This window comes from Anopheles stephensi, chromosome 3 (assembly GCF_013141755.1).
Source record: "Anopheles stephensi strain Indian chromosome 3, UCI_ANSTEP_V1.0, whole genome shotgun sequence".
NCBI classification, from domain to species: Eukaryota; Metazoa; Arthropoda; class Insecta; order Diptera; family Culicidae; genus Anopheles; species Anopheles stephensi.
In genome coordinates, this window is record NC_050203.1 from 48,577,378 (window position 1) to 48,597,453 (window position 20,076).

Genomic DNA, 20,076 nt, shown 5'->3' on the forward strand with positions numbered 1-20,076 from the left:
ATATTTTGTTATTCGTTGTGTTGTCTTTGTTGTAAGTGTTTTATGTAGTGCAACGTGTGATGCGTCGACGGAGCTATATCATTCGAGGGCGATTTCCATACTGCCGTAAAAAGGAGGCAGGCTTTTTTGTCTGTAGCAGTGCGCTGCAAGTTAGTCCAGACAATACGGCATCGGACCGTCATATTAAATAAATAAATAAAAAAAAATATATAATTTTTTTATTATTTTATTTACAATTTACTTTTGGGAAAACTTATAATTTGTAGAACGTTTTACTTCCAAAAAAATGTAACAAATAAAAAGTACTGGGCCGGTGGTGGTTGCGACAGGAGCGCCGGTCTTTGCACGGCAGGACCGGGGCTCAAGTCTCATCTGGACCGTTTCCCAATACTGAGGACTGACTATTCAACTATGAAAATGGCAGGCATGACCTAAGAGGTCGTTAGGCCAAGAAAGAAGAAGAAGAAATAAAAAGTAGTTATATTCCAAAATTTGTTCTACAATGCCCACAGTACAATGTCGGATTTAACAGCTACGGATAAAAAGTGATGGGGTTTGGGTGGGCTAAGAAAAAGGCGCGCTCACAGGGGTGGGTTAAGATATTTGGAGGCCTCGAGCGGAATGGCAGTTAAGGGCTCCTCTAATTTTGATATCACAGGGAAACAACAGGATTTCTCTCGCTAACGAAGCTTTTCGTTAAGTACATGTATAAAAAGCTAAATCAATCAATCAAGGACTTGCTTTTCATGCCGCTCCACGATACAGATGCACTTACCTCGGAGGGGTTGTTGTATCCTGTTAAGCAAGTAAATGGAAAACCTTACAAATTGACTACCAAATAATTTTATTTTTCTTCTTTTACATCTGACAATATATCTTATACAATGTAAGTAGATTTTTGTTGTTGCTGCTGCAAGTGTGTGACTGTACGGTACGTTTGTGTGGTTTAGTTTCCATCAATCTCATGTATCTTGATTTGTGCTAGAATTGTTAGGAGTGTTATCATCCCCTCGCTTTCACGATTCATTCATTCTTCCTTCCTTTTAGAAGTGAGAAGTAAGTTTAGTGGTGAAGTTGTTTCTCTTTTTTTGTTGTGTTTCCTTACCGAGCGCTACTAGCGTTAGTTAGCGGCTGAGTTTAGCTGAAGTTGATTTATGGTGGAAGAATAGACGGACGTGGGATAGTGAAAACAAATCAATGCAATGCATAGTGATTTGATTGCACCCTTTTCCCTTTCACGTGATTACGATATTCGTGTATGACTGTTATGCTTTGCCTGTCGTTTCATGTTTTATTTTACTCTTCGCTTGTCCGTTGTGTGGTGTTGCGGTAGACTTAGGTGTGTTTGTGGACGTGAAACTCATAAACTCATTTTCAAACGGTGTATTCTACGCTCCCTGCGAGCGACAAATCGGAAAAGGTAAATTCACGTCCCGACTTGACGGTGGTTGATCAGCTTGCACTGCACCTGGATCCTACAGCTAATAGTTACTTCTCACCATATTTTGTTTTCACTTTATCTTTACAATTTTGCATACTCACTAAACTCATCAAATAATGCTTACACATACAATACAATCAGTAGGTTTCGCTCTCTCTGCTCTGCCATTTTTTAATCGATAAAAAGTACAGAAATGCAATAACGCAAAGTAACGTAACGTTGTAGTATGTCACCGAATGCTTTGAACGATAAGAGGAAATGCATTAAAAACAAAAACAAACATGGATAACAAACCAAAAACATGGAAAATTAATTATACAAATATAAAACAAAACAAAGGGTAAGGAAAAAAAAAACAAAATGTAACTTAAACGGTACACTGCGCGCTGCAGGTGCAAATGTTGGTTAGTGTACTTAATTAGTAGGAACTCTTTTTACCATTTTCGTTAGGTTTTTGTATGATTTGTGTGTGTGTTGTGTAGCTGTGTTTAATGTTTTTTATAATCTTTTTTTTTTTGTTGGGTTGTTTTCAAATACGGTCGTCATACGTGGATTGTGTTGGTTATGCTTCAAAGATGGATGTGCTGTTGAGTGTATGGGCTGTCTTCAACCTAACGCACAACATGGTGATGTCGGGCAAACACTAACCTTCTCTTTTCTTAAACACACACGAAAACTCGAAACAATTCAAATTAAACATTCCGAAAGGAACTACACTTCACTTTTACTAGTTTCAGTGTCCAACGGGTTGAAATTTGAACTGTTTCTACACAGAGTTTTCCTTCACAATTCGTAGACCGTTTTTCCTCAACTAAACCTTAAAAAACGATCGCTTTCACCCGTGCAATGTCCAACAAGGATATTGAGGGGAACAGTGCGATTGGATTAAACCTGAACAAAAAAACTACGTAAAAAGAAAACACATACACACACAAACAAACAATCATCCCCCGGGTACCGATCATCATCCTCCCTTTGGCGATCGGACACCGCATAATGCAAGGGAACAGGAACTTTGTAGTAGAGGTTTTTGTTCATTTTTTCTTCGTCTTCTTCATCTTGGCCTTCGATTGGCGTGTTTTCGATTGTTTGCTTAAACCAGGAAGTAGATCACAACAAGTTGCAAAAGGGAGAAACGAAAACGGACCAACAACGTTTCACAAAATGGAAAGTACACTAAGTAACACTGGGTTTTTCGCGAACTGGGCCTGGTGTGTCGTTGTGAGTTGGAATGTTGGATTGTTGTTAGTAGTGGTAGTAGTGGTAGTAGTAGTAGTAGCTTTAGTAGTAGTAGTATTCGTAGCAATAGTTGCATTACTAGTAATAGTAGTGTGTTATGTAGGTTGACATTTGACACATGAAAGAACTTTTCTTTTTTCCTTATCCATTTTTGCTTCCTGTGTGTTTGCACCTTCTGCTTTGCTTCGTTTGCTGTTGGGGTTTTAAAAATGTTTCCTTATTTTCACTTTTTGTTAATGCGAGGGCAAATGTAATCGTTTCATGATATGTCGAGTCTTTCCGTTTTCCATGTTTTCTTCAACCCTTATGTGTGTATGTGTTTGTGTGTTTTTCTCTCTCGCTCTCTTTCGTTTTCTCTTGCTTTTGGCTTTTTGTTGGTCTTGTGTATTTAACCGGATCCGTTTGATTTTTTCGTTATCATGTTTTGATGTTTTGCATTGTGATTTTTGTTCGAATTGGAGTGTATTTTCTTCCTTACTTTGTGTGTGTGTGTTTTATGTGTCTCTCTTCTTATCTCTCTTCTTTTCTCTCCCCTCCTCGAATAGGAACCAAATACGTTTCATTAAAAGTTATTGGCGGGTTTCAGCCATACATGTTGCTTTCCCACTTCATGTTCATCATTCAAACACGCTTCCGCACGTTTCGTTTGTTTGTTTGTTTCTCTATTCAACCTAGTAAACTATTATTGTTGTTTTCGCGAGTATCAATTGCCATGCTTTACATTCAAATTTGCTTGTAGGAGGAAGGTTGTGTAGGTCGTAACTGCCAACCTCACTAAACAAATGCCCCTTCATGTGTGTTTATGTATAAGGAGCTGTGTATTCATACTTTTGTTTTTACATCAAATTAAACCACACACCAGGTGAAGTGTTTGCAGTGCAGTGTTGAAGTTCTAAACCAAATGAAAAGTCCGTTACACTGTGCAACTTCACAATGATTGATTGTTCTTTACTGTTTTTGAAAAGACAGACGCATTCTATCTTTCGTTGGCCATGGAATGTTTACGATTCAACCGTTCGCTGCAACTGTGTTCTGTTCCGCCAGGTAAGGCTCGCACACGCACGTTGGTGGTTAATTGGTGTGAAAGTTCAGTTCAATTTCTTCTTATGCTCTTTGTGTTTGTTTGGACCGTTGCGTAGAAGTTCATTAAGCCGAAGCGAACATACATCGATTAAAGATCGCTATTTTTACTAGCACTGAATGATGCTTCTCTAACGTACTAATGCGCCGCGTCATAATAAAAGTCGCAACTTAAGTCAATAAACAATAAACATTACCTTTTTTTATACATAAGTGTTAGCTTTATGATGAGTACTGGTACAATATTCTTATTCACGCAGAAGTGTAATATTTATGCAAAATGGTCGCATTCCCCCTCGTTCCCGACACGACTCGAAGAATTGTGGGAAATGCATTATAGGAACTTTTCATCAGTTAGTGCTACCGCTTAGCCACTCGCTTATTACTATTACCACCCTTCGCCTCGCCTCGCCACGTCATCTCTATAAATCTAAAAAAATATGTCATGCCAATCGATTTGGGACGATTTGTTGTGTTTCTTACTTTCTGTTCAGCTCTGCGGCAATATAGCTGTAGATGAACATGCCAACCAAACTTGAATCCATGCTTCTGTCGACTTCAGAAGATTGGTTTGAAGTTTGTAGCTTCGAAAACTGGAGAGCCTCATTTGGTTGAATTGAAACAGAACAAAGGACACGGTGCTTCCTCGCATATATTAAGCACACAGCATCCTTTGGTCGGTTTCGATTCCCTATGGAAAAGGTTGCCCCCTTGGGATTATTGCACACACACCTGTACCAATCTTACATTGCACATTTGATCATTTAGCGTAATGTTGGGCCGCGATCGAACGCACTCGATCGCTGCCCTCCACTTAACGTTTACGATTGGGAAGGATCATTTAGTTTAGGGGGTTTGATCTTTAAGGAATAGATATATTCAGTGATTATGTATGAATATGTAAGTGTGTGTGTGTGTGTGTTTTGGTTTAACTTCCATCTATTTTATGCACTCGGTAATTCTGTTTTTTTTTCATAGGTTTTTTTAAAATGTTTTTTAGTTTTTTTGGTTGCTTTTGTTGCTTTTTGTCATTTTATAAAATATTTCCATGTACATAGACAAGCCAACTACAATAATAAGTACGATCGCAATGCTTATCTCTTTCTGAACCTGTAGTAGAACTTCTGCAGTGGAACGGTTGTTCAGTGTTCTGCCACCGGTCCAAACTGTGTTGATTGCACAGAAACAGTTTTTTTAAATAAATAGGCGCAATGGTTCGAAAATCGCCCGCATCAAATGGTGTGTGTACGAGCAGCCAATACCTGACGGAACTTTCTACAATTGCATCGAACGGGTTGCTTTTCGTGAGCCCAATTAATGGAAATGAAACAGTTGCAAACAGTTATGGTACATTAATCATAATCCAGTCCTCGAGCTGACTGTTGCGAAATTTGCTTCTCCTGCATTCAGTTTGATTTGAATTTAATTACAAACACGCACACGCACACACACTGTATAGCATTTTCGTTAAGATTATTCGTCGTTTTGTGCTTTTGTTTTAATTTTCAGCACGTTTCTTACACGTCTTTCACCTTAGCCTTCAATTTATACAATTATGCAGCAGTGTTACCGCCCTATCCAAACGCACAAAAATCACGCACGTTTCCGTCGCGTAAATCACGTGGGTAGTGTTGGGTTAGTGGAGTAATCTTTTAGTTCGTTCAAACGATCATATCTCAACCTTTCCTAGGGCGTAACTTTCTTAGCGCTATATACGATACATTAGTAGAATTATAGGTCTCATCTTCGTTTTGTTTGAAGATGAGAACAAGCGAGGTGCACAAACTGCTCTGTTTGCCGTGCGCAACGGCATGTGGCCTTTGTTGCTACGGTGCGGTGTGGTTGTTTTCTTGCGCCATCCATTACTACACTGTTGTTGAAAGAAATTTGACACATTTTAAGGACCAACTGTTGCATGTCGCAGTGCTCTTAGCGTCGAACAGTCCGGTAACCAGCTAGTAGGTTCCGTTGACGAAAAACCACTCCGACAACACAGTACATCCTCGAAGTGTGCAATAGAACAGGACAGTTTTCATCTTCTTTTGTTTCGAAAAGCAGGTGACGGTTAGCAGGAAAATCTTTCCACTTTCCCCAAACATCAACCAAATACCGGTGCCACACGGCAAACGTTCAGTCTCTTGTAACTTTACATTTGTCATCACGACATGTATATTGCATGTTCATGATTTTACGCTGCTTCTTTCTCTTTTTTTCGTTTCTTGTTTTTTTCTGCTCACAAGGGTTTATGTGTGACTGTGTGTGTGTCGGTGCTGTGTATGCTTGCACATTTCGTTTTCTTAATCTCCTTTTTCTTAACTCCCCGAAAAAAAAACATCGAACAGTCCGTTTTCGGGATAAATTCATGCGCCTAAATAGTACAATTATTACACTCTCGTTTATAACGTATATTTTTATCTATGTTTCATGTTTCATTTTTTCTTTATGTTAGAGTAGGAACTTAATTGTTGCATTTCTTCTGTTTATCTGTGCTCTTTGTTTTCGCTTCCCCTTCCCTTTGCTTGTTTTGCGAGTATTATTACGCCGGTCGGGCATATAGTTTTAGTCATGGGTTTTCGATGCAATTTCTTCCTTCACTGTACTGCACACTTGTTTTGTGCTCGTACGGAGAAATGGTGTAACGCAGTGTTTTTTATTTGGGTTGTTTTGCTTACCCTTTTCCTCGCTTAGGATAAAGCGGCGTATGAGATCGTGTGACGTGTTTGATGAAATCTTGTGTGTGTTCGTTCGTTTTGGGTCTCTTCTTGCTTGTTAGTGGAGTTTTTAGTTGTTGCATAGTTGTTGTTGAAGCAATTTCTACGTTTGTTGACGTCATCAGTACGTTCGAAGCCGTAATGCGGCTTTGATAAATACATCCCGTTGAGTTGATGTTGTGTAGTGCTTTGCAGCATAATCCTCATTAGTCCTCTCACATTTCCGTCTGTTTGTGACAATAAATTTCCACCAAAGGAAATTTATGCCAGTTAGATGTTGTTACACTATCCAACATCACAAGTTCATGTAGATGTTTGTCAAAAAATAGTTCTGAAAAAATAAATGGCGACAAAATAGCTGTGAGTTGCAAGCAACTGATTTTTCTGAAAAAAAAAAAATATTTGGACTTAATAACTTCATGTGAGGAAACTTACCATCAGCGTAAATTAATACTGCCGTTGCTTGCTATGAATGCAATTGATTTTATCTTCCATTTTTCCAACACGGAATATCGTTCATTCCTGCGAAAAAAAAAATAAAATAAAAAAGGGAAGAGCCTTTAGTAAATAGTCAATGCAAGGAATAAGCCACAAGCACGAAGACGAAGCAGAGCACCAGTAATACATTATATGAATTAAAGGAAAACAAATCCGGCAAAGAACAGTGAGGAAAAGTGCCCTAAAAGAATCGTTAAGAAAATGGCGTCCATTGGTCGGGAAGCAGTCGGCTCACTTGCTTCCTAATGCCATGCACCCATCTCTGTCTCGCACTAGCCAGAGTATCATCGTCACTCTTAATTAAAGCAGCAAATTAAATGCTTGCTCTATTCGCTCGTTCCTATCCTCCATTGGATGCTGCGGAAGCGAGAAAGGGGAGCGAATGGGGACGTAACGGAATTGTAGTGGGACGCGATACTCATTCGCTTAATGGTGGTAGTGGTGCTGATGATGATGATGATGATGATAGTGGCTGAGAGGGGGAATAATGGCGGACAAAACGGTGGTACACAACACAGCCGTAATTCTGACAGAAAAACTAGCCAAGCGAGCCGAAAAGAAAGCTTCCAGCAGAAGAAAAAAAAGCAGATAGAAGAATAAATGAATCAAAGCAACAAGGGTGTGGATAGATGTTTGAGAGAATTCGAGGAGGAGAGTGAGAGAGCGAGAGAGCGAGAGAGTTACAAAGCTCTTTGCACCACCCATTTTCATTTTCCTCGCTTCGTGTGGCGGCCTACTACACTACCCAAGTGATATGGGGCGAGAGTGAAGAAATGTTTACTGTGGCGGGTGTTTGTATGGCTGTGTGTGTGTATTGGTGCAAAACAAAACTCCTTTAGAAAATAGGAAGAAAAATCGCGGGTGATTTTATGGGCGAGGTGCCGTGAAGGGACGACGGAAGCTGTAGATGGAGCGGAAAGGCACGGCTGCCTGCGAGCGAGAATGGAACGGAAAAACAGCATCTCCCCTACAAAGGATATGTTGGAGACACCGGAAAATGAGCATCCTTGGTAAGGCGACGCCAAAAAGTGGTTCGTGCAGTAGGTGTGTGTGTGTGAGTGTGTGAGTGGGTGGAAGAAAGGACCTTCGAGCCAGCAGCCATTTATTTCCATCGGCCGTCAACCCGGACGTGCGCTAATGTGTGAGGTATATAATGAGATGAATACGGCACCGGGCGGGGGGGGGGGGGGGGGAAGAGCGAACGAGAAACGCCAGCAGTGGTGGTGTTGGTAAAAAGCGGAAAGCAAACAAAAGGGAGGAAACGAACGATTATACGAATGTTTCCTCTACGATGCTACTGCCATTGGGGTTTTGCCATCGTATTAGTGAGCGAACGTTTAAATGGGGAGTTTCAGCAAGGAAACGGGTAAATGACAAACGTTTTCACACCACACACACACACACACGAACACACACGTAATAAGGAAGGATGTGTGGTTGAGAATGGGTTCTCCCTTTTGTACTAATTAGTAGTGCAGGCGGGTAGAACAGGCAAACACATTTTCCTTACTCACCAATCTGAGGATACCCTTTTTAAGGGATAGACTAATTTATGAGATGGGACCGAAAAAAGGGCGTTCACGATATTTGAACGCTCAGTGAATTAAACAGTAAAGTGGGGTAGAACTGGGCGGGAGACTGGGGGAGGCTGTGAGATAAAAACCCAGCCAGAAGAGTAATTGGCCGTTGGGTCGATTGTGCTACCCAGCATCCAAGATGTATGTAGTGAGGGCATGTAACAAGGACGTGGACGAACGGTGGGTATATAATTTGCTGAAATAAAATGGCGGACGAGTTGATGATGATGAAGCGAATGTGCCGCGGGAGAGAATTTCTTTGTTCGTGAGAAAGTATATACTGTTTTCTGATATTTAATCTATTAATTAAGACCAAGCAAACTTTAAATGTTATACAAAATCTATTAATAGACGTGAACTGCATCTGGTAGTAACTAATATTTTAATTATATTTGAAATTATTTGGATTATTAAAATTTACAATCTCCTTAACCATTTTCTTTAATATGTCTCGAAGTTTAAAACAATGTACAGTTCGAGAATTGAAAACTAAAAGGCATGTATAATAAGGAACGGCCTGATGGTAGAAGCCCGCTGTCGCGTCTACCGGTCTTCACACGTCTGAGCCGAGATTCAAATCCCATCCGAACTGTAGGTCTATAGTAAGGACTGACTATACAACTTGGTGGTATCATCAAATCCAGTAAGCCGAAAATGGCAGGCCTGACCTAAGAGGTCATTAAGTCAAGACGGTGTACATTGCTTGGATTGTGTATTTTTTTAAATTCGCTTAATGTTTTACAGATGGAGACGGCTGTTTTATCATCTACGAAACACTGTAAATAGGAGCTAGAGTTTGCTTCTCCAAAGAAAATGTGGAAAATATAACCATAAGTTAAATGATTTTATGTTTAGCAGTTGTCTCATTGTAAATAAATTTATTAAAAATAAAAACCAAGGGTACAAAAATTAATCAAATTAGGTTTCAAAATTTATTTGCATCCATAAGCTTTTATTTTCTTCACAGCCGTCGAGTCGCTTTTTTGTGTCGTTGAATTTGGCAATAAAATCAATCATAACACCATGCATCAGGCCTATACGGCACCACGATAACGACACATGATGCGACAGAGTGATTATACCTCATTGCAGACGGCATAATAAATGTGCATCTTGCGTCAGATGAACGCCGCCGTACGACCGTACTAGCGATCCGACGTCAACGATCGTTGGCCTTTTTTTCTCGCTTCTTTCGCCCTCCTCCTTAGCCTCGTTCAGCTACTAAATGTTTCACTGCAGCATCCCAAAACATCGCACAAAGGTTCGCACTTTTCGGTACCTTCAGTTTTGGTTAAAAACGAGCCGGCTGGTGTTATACTGGTCACAAAATACTGATTGTTAGATATGTCGTCGCTAGATTGCCTTCTACCGTGTTCGAACCAGCTCCCCCAGCTCGGTCTATTCCTGCATGATAAAACGCCACGAGATGAGATTACGGTGCTTTGTCCTCTGGACGTTCGGGGTTGCTTCCACCGGTGCGCGCTTCTCGATCCTATTAGTCCATTAGTCATTCAAAATTTCATAACCTCATGAATAGCGCATGGAGTTGCCTCAATCCCAGTTTTCTGGGAACCAAAAACGCAAACCCCTCCACACAGTGTACCGTAACGGTACGACACGAATGAGTATAATTGAAAATGTTGAAAGTTTTCATATTCATCAATAGATTAAATATGAATGAACGGGCGCGTCCCGTCCTCGTGGGCCATTCATCCGTCGGTGGGCTGCCGCTCGTACGTAATAGCATCCGCACGAGCTGCACCGACCGTCCCATGGAGAATCCGACAAGACCGACCGAACTAGACCCGCATTCCGAGAAGGTCCGGAAACAGTTTTCTGGGATGTTCGTGAATGGAGACGCCTGGTCGGTTGTACGCTCGAACGTTACCCAACGCTGGCTTTCGACCGCGAGGGTACACCCGATCGTATGGGTGCTAATGGCTTTTGTGAATTTTGGCTTTCGGAATAACCGTCCGATGGGTTCTTTCGATGGAAAGGAACAATAAGTGTGGCTACGATGAGCAAATGCCAGCCAGCATGTGCTTTGGCTATATCATTTAAGTTTTACGTGGTCGTACCGTGGCGATATTTGGAAGGGTGGTCAAATGTGAATGTATTTGCGTAAAAGTACATTTGCATTTACTGTCCAAGTATAGAGTTTGGCTGAAACGGCAGTGCAGTGTGACGCAAGCGTAAATGAATGTTGTTTAGTTTAAGTTTGGAGTGTGGTATTTTATCATTTACTTTTCCATCAAATAATTCTTCTCCTCTTGAACATTGCTGGATAATAAAAGGTTGTGCTTAAGCGTACGTCATCAAAAAAGGATGCTTCGCTAAATCAGCATTTCAACAATAATAACGGTACACCGGCAACAACAAGTTCCACATTGCCACATTATTGTAATTTGTAATTTATAATGCACCAGCAAGTGCTTTTTCGGTAGTGCGGAGCGTAATTTCTACCCACATACACATTTGCGTGGATGATTTAGTTTAGTTTGGGAGGCTATTGCATGCTCCTCATACCACCAACCATTTTGCCAATGCCTGGCTTTCCACAATTTCAGCATCGTCCAACCGTACACAACCGCACATCGCTTTGTGGCAATTTAATTTCAAAACGAGTGGTTTTGCATAAATTCAATTATCGGCCGATAGCCAGCAAACTAAGCTCGGTCATCACCGTCGATTTGTGGTTGACCGAGCAATGTGAATGATCGAACAGAGCCATTTGTTGGCGTAGCGGAACAAAATCGGATGCAGGGAGGAAAAAAAGGAGCATATGCTGAAGCTCTGTGCATATTTATCCCTTTTCGTGGTTAGTTAGCGAAATTAGGTAAGCGTGGAAATAGTGTGCAAGGTCCCACATGGGCAGCAGGAATAAATTTGCACCACCAACCGATACGAAATGCAGCGCTGTGCAGCGATCTGGTATTGGTTTAGGTTAATTCGCTGTGTCGTGTAATGTTTAAATTTACATTTTGTTCCATTCTCGGCCGGAAGTTATCGAACAGGATATCCGGTTGCTTTGAATGATAGTTTCGTGTTTAGTTAAGGCAAAATAGACGCGACTGAAATTACATTTACATAGATATCATAGTTAAAGCGTATGTGCATTTTAACATGTTTGTGTGAAGTCATGCAAATTAAATTGAACCCTAAAATTGCGTAGAAGATATGAGGATGCCAAAATATCTTTTGCATAATATGTACATTGTTAAGCACTAAAGCATAACATATAAAACTCTGTCAATGAAGCCCATATCTTTTTACTGTGGGCTTTGTTCAAGCTGGAGAATACACACCTGGTAAAATTAATATTCATCCATTATTAAATCAATATATAATAAATATATATTATATATTTGGGGCGGTCCGGTGACCGAGGCGATAACGGCGACCGGGGTTCAAATCCCATCCAGACCGCCTCCCCGTACGCAGGGCTGACTACTTTGCTATGGGTGAAAACCAAGTCACAGAAAGCCAGAAATGGCAGGCCGAGACCTCTCGAGGTTGTAGTGCCAAGGAAGAAGAAGAGGAAGAAAATTAATATTCTGTTTTATTAAGCATGAATTTCAAAACTGTAAGACTAAGAGTAAAACAGTAAGACTAAAAACAGTTGTAAAACAACTGTAACAACTGTAACATTCCAATGCATAATATGAAATAGGTTATGAAAACTGAGTTCTTGCTCTAAACTTGTTCTAAAAAATATAAAAAGACTTTAAATTGGTTTCAAGCACTTGACTCCCATTCCCAGTATAAGGCGTTCTGGGCGAGAAGTTGTTGCATCGTCCATTTGTAACCAGCGGCCTTAACGAGAACGAACCTTGCCAACAGAATGTAAAAAAAGAAAGCAATAGCATTAGGGGAGGTCAGTTACGAATTGACCAAAAATTGACCGTACCGACAGTGACTCACTCACAGCAACAGTAAACCGTAGGGTGAAAAAACAACAACAAACTTTACGCCAAAGTAAGACACGAAAAAAGAAGAATAAAGCAAGTTGACGACAATGACAAAATCTTACAGTACAAATGAACTCATTAAAAGTTTCGAGTGTTGCTCTCAGCGGGTGTACAACTACCACTCGCTTTGGAACTTGCTAGACCCGAAAGCGTATTTTACCGAGTAGATATAAATTTTTCGGTTGAGTGTGTGCTTTGAAGATTTTTGTTATACTCTCGCTCGCTGCAGCGACTCGCTTCCTTTATCAGAGGATTAATTCGCTTTTTCACATGGATTTTTTTTTCTGCGAGCAAATATAACGAAGTTCAATATGTCTCTCACAGTATTTTAAAGACCAGCACATGTACGATTTCTCTTTTCCTGATTAGCATAAAGTTGTTATCAGCTACTACAGTGGTACAGTTTGAAAAAAAATGATTCCCATCGGACAGTGTGAGACGTTAGACTACGCTGTCAACCTCGAAGATCATTAACGAACACGTTTCTCTCGGTCTTATATCTATTGGTTCTGCTTTTTTTAACATTGCTATCCTGAACATATCTTGCCCAATAGAAGGAGAGTTTTAAGACTTGTTTTTTTTTGCGCTCTCCCTCTCTCGACTTTTCCTTGAAGCACTTCGGTCGTCCGTTTTCTACCTATGCATTTTACAAGAAGCCCCATTGAAGTCCAATATTCAAACGTGAATTTGCGTTTGCAGCTTCTTTTTCTTTCTCCGCGCCAACCATCCCACACTTCTCACCGACGCTTTTGATTGCCCTTTGACCCTTGCTCCACCGACCACACTACCATTTTCTCTGCCCCTGTCGATAATCCCTTCGTGCGGCATCGTTATCGAAGAAAAACATACATATATGGGCACTTTCTCGCTTTCTCTTTCTCTCTTTCTCTCTGTATCTCGGCTTCCCCTTCCTACCGAACACTACCTGTCGCTCCATCTGTCCCGTTAGTTAGGAAAACCCCGTTCCGAGGCTCTGTGTTGGCAGCGTTCGTTAGCGTTGTAATGAAATTCTGCCATGCGCCGGCATTCCCCGGGAACCGTGTTTTGCCCCGTTGCCAACCAGCACAGCGCCTTCGTGCATTTCCGGTTTCCTGCCCTTCCGTCATTTCCATGCTCATCGAAGCTTTACTTTCTCCCCCTCACCGAGCAGCCTCCTTCGTTTGCCCCCCCCCCCCCCCCACCTCCCCTTCCGGTCGACGGCAAGCCAAGCAATTCGTTTCGCTTTGACGTAGTTCAATTTCTTCATTCGATTGCCGTGTCTGTGTGCCTTTGCGCGAAGCTCGTTTTACATTCCGATTCTTCCCCGCTTGCACGCTTCTGTGTCGAGATTAGGTTGCTCTCATTTTGCCGTTTGGAAATAAAACTCCGCGGATATGAGGTTTTGATACGGGGAGCTCGCACTGTTGGAAGTGGCTGGCTTCGCTTAACGCATTCCATTGCAAATGGGCACAAAGTGTAAGCCTAAAGCGATGTTGTATGTCTTATGTAGATGAGCCCAAGTCCCATCGGCTGCATACGTAATCGAATAGTCGTGAAGGGCGGAAGAAGCGTATAAAACCGAGGAGAAATATGCAAAAAATGAATAAATAAAAACCGCTCGTCGCGTACGCGAATGGGAATTATGTGTTTGCATGCAGCTTCTGTTGCTTTCTATCATTACATGTGGATATGCAAGTATGTATGATAGAAAATGATAAGGCTGGGAGAAGCGTGAAATTCCGTGATGATTTTCATTTTAATGTTTTACGCTTTAGTGGAAAATTTAAATGTCAAAACATCGTAAAACGCTTCCAGAAAGTTTTGTATTAGTGAAATAGAAAAGTCATACACACTTTTGTAGTATAGTAATTTAAATGTCGGTCAAGTGACAGTAAGAATAAAATAAATGTTGTGACATGTTTCTTCCCGCCTGATTTGTACCTTTGTCGTTAGGCGGCATTGCTTGTGGAGCAGACGTCAAAACTCATTTTCTCACATACGCGGTACCATGGTAGCGAAACAAGCGCTCGAAAAGCACGGACACATTCCTCCTTACCACATATCCACACTTACGAGCAGGAGACACGTAAATAAATAAAACTCAAATTGAAGCGAAAGTTGAATAAAAATCAATTTACTTTCCATCTTCCAGCGCGGGCCATCGAACCAAGTACGACGACCAACTCCCGGTTTCCGGGCTTCTCTAGACTTTAGGGACTCACCCGGCTGCTTACCGGCTCTAATGTAAGGTGAATACGTAAGGAGCACGAACAAGAAGAAAAAAACCTTACCATTACCGCTTACCATTTTTGCCCGTTACTTAGCAAAGGGCAGAAGCTTCGTTTTTCACAGCCTCCTGCGAAAATGGTTGGTTGAAAATGTGTGTATGTGTGTGATGATGCTTGAGGAAGGTTGAGCGGTTGGGTATAGAAATGAAAATTGGTAGAAGCGCAAAATAAAGTAAAAGCATGTCGCATACACACACACACACACACACACAAACACTCACACACATCCGCATACACACCAGCACCCCATCGTAGCAACGCCATTCAACACTGCGCGAGGGAACCGTGTGGTTGGAAAATCGGGCGGCAGTATGAGGGGAAATTTGCACACGCGAATTCAATTCGACGTCACACGAGCGATGGCGGAGAAGGTGGAATAAAAGGGTGTTCCCATCTACACACTCGCTCACACCCTTGACGGGGTTTCCCATGGTAACGCCCGCGAATGAAGAAAATCCTTCCTACAGCCATTTGTTTCTTTCTTGCTTTCCATCCTTTTTCCTGGCCAAGAATCCAGCTCGTCGAAGGAAAGGACGATCGCGCGTTCCTTGGAGCAATAAAGAGCTTTCTCGTGTCACACCACCGCCGAGTGAAGATGAAAATTGCCGACGGCTTTCCATTATTTTAATGACGTCGTGTTGAGCGGTTGAAGATGGAGGTGGGATACAAGGGGCCAACGGGGGCTGAGGGGTTGCAGATTGACGAATATATAGGGACGCGTGGATGATGACTGAAGTTGACACCAAAGATGTATGTGACACTCCTATACACTCGAACACATATTCATTCGCACATGTAGCACTGTGTGTGTGTGTGTCTATGTGTATGTGAGTTGGAAAAGAAAAGCTCCCGATTTGCTTTGGTTTGGTTTCATTTCTGTTTGGAGTTCGAGTTTTTTTTTTTTTCGTTTGCGCCAGGAAGGGAAGAGGTTTTGATTGCAAATGGTAGTTCGGCAAGCGGCCATAGCTGCTGCTCTTTCTTACCCCCGTGCGTTCTTGGAAAGTGTTGGTGCAAAATTTGCAAAATTGAAAAGCGAACCAATAAACGGATTCCGGGCCCGGGTTGGTAACGAGGCAATATCGAAAACGAGTCTCGATTGAAATACGAGTGATTCGATGCGAAATCTTATTACCGCTCGGTTGTTGGTTGTTTGGCTGGTTGAGATGGATGAACGTAGCAGCGGTGGCACCTGTATGCATAACAAGCAATACTATGTGATTGTTTTGACGTTAAGAGTGTGCCAAATATCTTGCATTAATGCCGAAACACGAAACCAAAAGACTATACACTACAGATACTAATTAAGGAATCTTGTGTCTGAAGAACTACGAAGTCTTTATGGTGGCTAGAATGCTTTAAGTTCGACAGCAACCCTATGAAATAAACTGATCCGTGCTATTAGTACGTAAATTTTAAAACTTCACGTTCGGCCTGGTAGTAGATGCAACAGTAGCGCCAGTATTAATGCAGTAGAACCGGGGATCAAATCCCATCCGGACTGTCTCCCCGTAGTGAGACCTGACCATCATGTCGTTAAGCCAAGACGAAGAAGAAGAAGATTTCAAACTAAATTAACAATGATCATCATACTTTAAAGCTCTAACTGCTGACCAGCGAAAATGGTCTGGACGCAATAAAATATTGCACAAATAAAAAGAGGACAAAATTCACTGTAGCCGTACTTTATGCTAAAAAAGTAGATTTAAAAAGTAATAATCAGGGCAAGAAAAGGGCCATATCACCGAAAACGACCGATTTCATTCAATCCTTTTATTTTGTGGCCAGCCCAAATGCCTTTAAAAAAGCTTGATCGTAAATGGGATATATTGCTCGAATCACGGTTTAAAAGACACACCCTATACGACTGCTTGCCAGACAGCTGAGCATCCAAAAAGAGACTTTAAACACTTTTCAAGCACACTTTCCGTTTGACCTTCCCTGAAATGATGCACGGCATAAAGTGATGTTTTACGACAGACAGAAACGCTCTTCCTTTCCGTGATGCTGTTTCTGGTGCAGGCCATTTTGTGTTATTTTTTTGCGTCTCTTTTCGATGGAAAATTGCTACACCGATATCGCTAGCCGAGCCCGCTTACACACAGGTGCTGACCTCAATCGAGAGAACTGTCATACGTCCAAGGACGATAGAAGCAGGACGTACTTCTGAGGTGGAGAACGTTTGATCACGGGACGTCATCTGCGGCACGATGGATTGTTCAAAGTCATGCTGTGCTCCGCAACAGAGTCCAATTCTAGGAAGGAAGAATCATCAAACGTACCCGCTTGAAGCCGGAGGCTCACGCAGTCAGCCCCAAACGCTTCCGTACTCGAAAGCCTCACAGAAGACAAGCAGCAAAAAACGAACCGTAGTATTCCACCATTCTAAAGCGGTTAACCTTTGCAACCTTTGTTGGCTGTTGGGCGATTTGCTGACACTTGTAGAGAGGCCTTCCCTGGAGTACGTAGTTTGTTCCCGCTACCGACCGAAGGGTCACCGACTCACCACGGGCCCGGCGAAAAAATCGAAGGTGAACAAAAGCAAACTGGCTTTAACTCGGCCGTCCGGGAGGCGTTGCTCGGGCAGACGAATGCAGCAAAAAGGTTTTACTGTGTGTTTGGTGTGGTGCTACTAACTGAAGGTTATAGCACCAAATGCCACCCAGACGACAACGGTGGTCAGTGTCCGAAGCTACCGAAGGTGGGTTGCTCGGGCGGTGCACGAACATATGCTTTTGCTTGACCGTGTCGTTTTTTTGTTGTTGCTTTTGCACCTTAAAGGTTCCGTCCCGGTTCGGCGAGGGATCGGAAACGGAACCGAGCATATTTTGCCCTAAAGTTAAAGATAGGATATAAAGCTTCCAGCATCTTTGGCTGACTTGTTGTCCTTCAAATACGGGGGCTAGTTTAGTTGTCGACGCTAGCAGATAAAAGTATTAGATCGATAGCATGTTAAAGAAGATGCGCCAAAGGGATTTTGCTTAAGGTGGGTACGTTAAAGTTGCCCGAGCTACGTCATTACAGGCGCTGTTTATGCAGTGTGCTTGAATTTTCTGAGGGATTCCTTAGGCGTTCATATCTGTTTGCCTAAGTACTCGATACTGACTCGATATTATCAAAACTTTTCATAGAAATAATGTTGGTAAACTAAGAAACCAGTAAAAAAATTAATTTGATAACGACGTTTTCAAAATAGTAATGTGGCTTATGGACGCTCTAGCATTATGGTTCTCCAAGGTTGTGTACGCATTGTTTGATGCTGCAACAGAATAAATCTTGCCAGTATGGATTTCTTAAATGATGACAGTTAAACAGATAAACAGATAGATCGTCTTGACAAGAGGAACATGTTCCAATCATAACTAAGTACTACATAATTATTTTTGTTGAATCATTACTTATTTCATTTAATCATTTATGCCATGTTCCTTTAGTTAAAATTTGTGAAAATATGTAAGTTTCTAAAATTATATCATCTTCACTAAACTAAACTATACAGAGTCCTTCAAAGTGCTTTTAAATGCTTATACGAGATATTCGGCTCAGGCGAACCAAAAGGAAATGAAAATCAGCATATTTATTTTTGATTTATTTATTATTAGCGACTGAACTGAGCGAATAGTTGAAAAAAATGAGTGGATATGAAAAATCAGCAAACATACGCGTACATAAATTTTGGGATACCCTGTTGTTTACGCTTCGACAATTACATGACAATTTATGTTCAATGTAAATTCTGTTATAAAAATAGAATTCGGACGAAAAAGCCTATAATATTTCAAAAAACAAAACATTGTTAAAATAAATTAGAAACTCTTAATTAAGCAATCAAGTAAAGTTTCATTCAATATTAACTAAATAACTTGACTCTTTTTGGTTGAAAAAAGGGACCGCCGCTACGAAGTCGTTTATATCTTCTGTTATCTAGGGTCATAAGACAGTAGTCACAGCATTATAGATATTGAAATATGCCCATTCTGGCTATTACCCAACGGCCATTCTAGAGCATGAGAAAACATCTCCACTCAAAATACCTGTCACGATGGTGGAAGCTGGAATCACAATGACTTTTTAATCACATACACTTTTGAAACATGGGTTTCCTATAAAACTGACGAAGCTTCCAAGCCGCGTTCAGAAGGATGGATAGGAATGTGAATGAGATACATTTCCAAGAAATGTGCTCAGAAGGATTGTTAACTTCATATGTGGAAAAGGATAACAGATGAGTTATTACAATGATCACGCTAATGTGCAGCAAATCAAACTCACAATCAAACCCGATGGGCTGGTGATGTCATGAGCATGGCACCAGGCGATCTTGCCCGAAAAATTTCTTTAGAAAGATCATGATATTGTTTTGGCCGACGACGGCACTCGACCATGAGCAGTATCGAGAACAGTAACATCAGGCGAAGACCGCGAAGTGGTTGTAGCGCTTCTGAGTTGGCTAAAATATGATCTAACTATTATTTTTGCTAAATTTCAAAAGCTTTCACACGAATAACCAATATGAAATTAAATTAAAACAATCATTTAGCTCTATCAAACAAAGTTCAGTTCATTCCATTCCGAAAGCTTTTAATTTCAAAAACGTAATGAATACATTAGCCTCTCTGTTCCATCACCGTCACCCATGTGGGCGTAGATTATTATTGTTCGCTTGGGATGATTTAATTTTACGGATTTCAGTGTCTCGGTTATCGTCCGGGACAGTTCGTTTTTTTTTTCTCTCCCCCTAAGTGCTTCATTAATCCCGAAGCATTATGTTTGAGTTGGGTAGCAAGCGCACGATGAGAATATTACGACAAAGTAATAATAAACCCAAGAAGCAATCAGTTGGAAGCCATAATGAAAGTAATTTCCCCGGTCGTCGGTTCCTGCTTTCGTTTCGTTCCCAGCGATCGGATGTGCACCGGCACAGTCATTTTCATTGGTGCTGAAAGGCATCGGGATAGGGGTCATCATGCTCCACTCCACCGCTTCCTGACCAAACCCCAGGCAGCTCAATGATAATGGCAATGGAATTTAATTGTGTCGCCATCGAGAGACTCAACGCTTTAAAAACAAAATGCCGCCATACTTTGATTTCGTGCTGTCTGCAGGGCCGTCCGTTCGTCCAGCAAAAGCCCGCTCTCCTTCAGGATGGGTGGTAGGGTTTTATTTTTTACGCGAGTCGGGTGCCACTGCCATCTTGCCTTCCGCACCGCGGTCCACCGCGGTTACCGACATGCAATATTAATTTCCGCTACTTTTCCGCAGCGATGGAAGAGCGTTGGACTCGGCATCGGAACGGTC

General features: G+C 41.5%; 1 long non-coding RNA gene across 1 annotated transcript in view; it reads right to left on the bottom strand.

Annotated features, from left to right (window-relative positions):
* Positions 1-827: 827 nt before the first annotated feature.
* LOC118512654 overlaps positions 828-20,076 on the bottom strand; it is a 65,995-nt gene continuing 46,746 nt past the window's right edge. Inside the window, exons 3-4 of the long non-coding RNA XR_004906330.1 lie at positions 6,907-6,993; positions 828-6,802 (exon numbers count right to left, since the gene is read on the bottom strand). This is a non-coding gene — a long non-coding RNA (uncharacterized LOC118512654). The remainder of the gene's footprint in view (positions 6,803-6,906; positions 6,994-20,076) is intronic.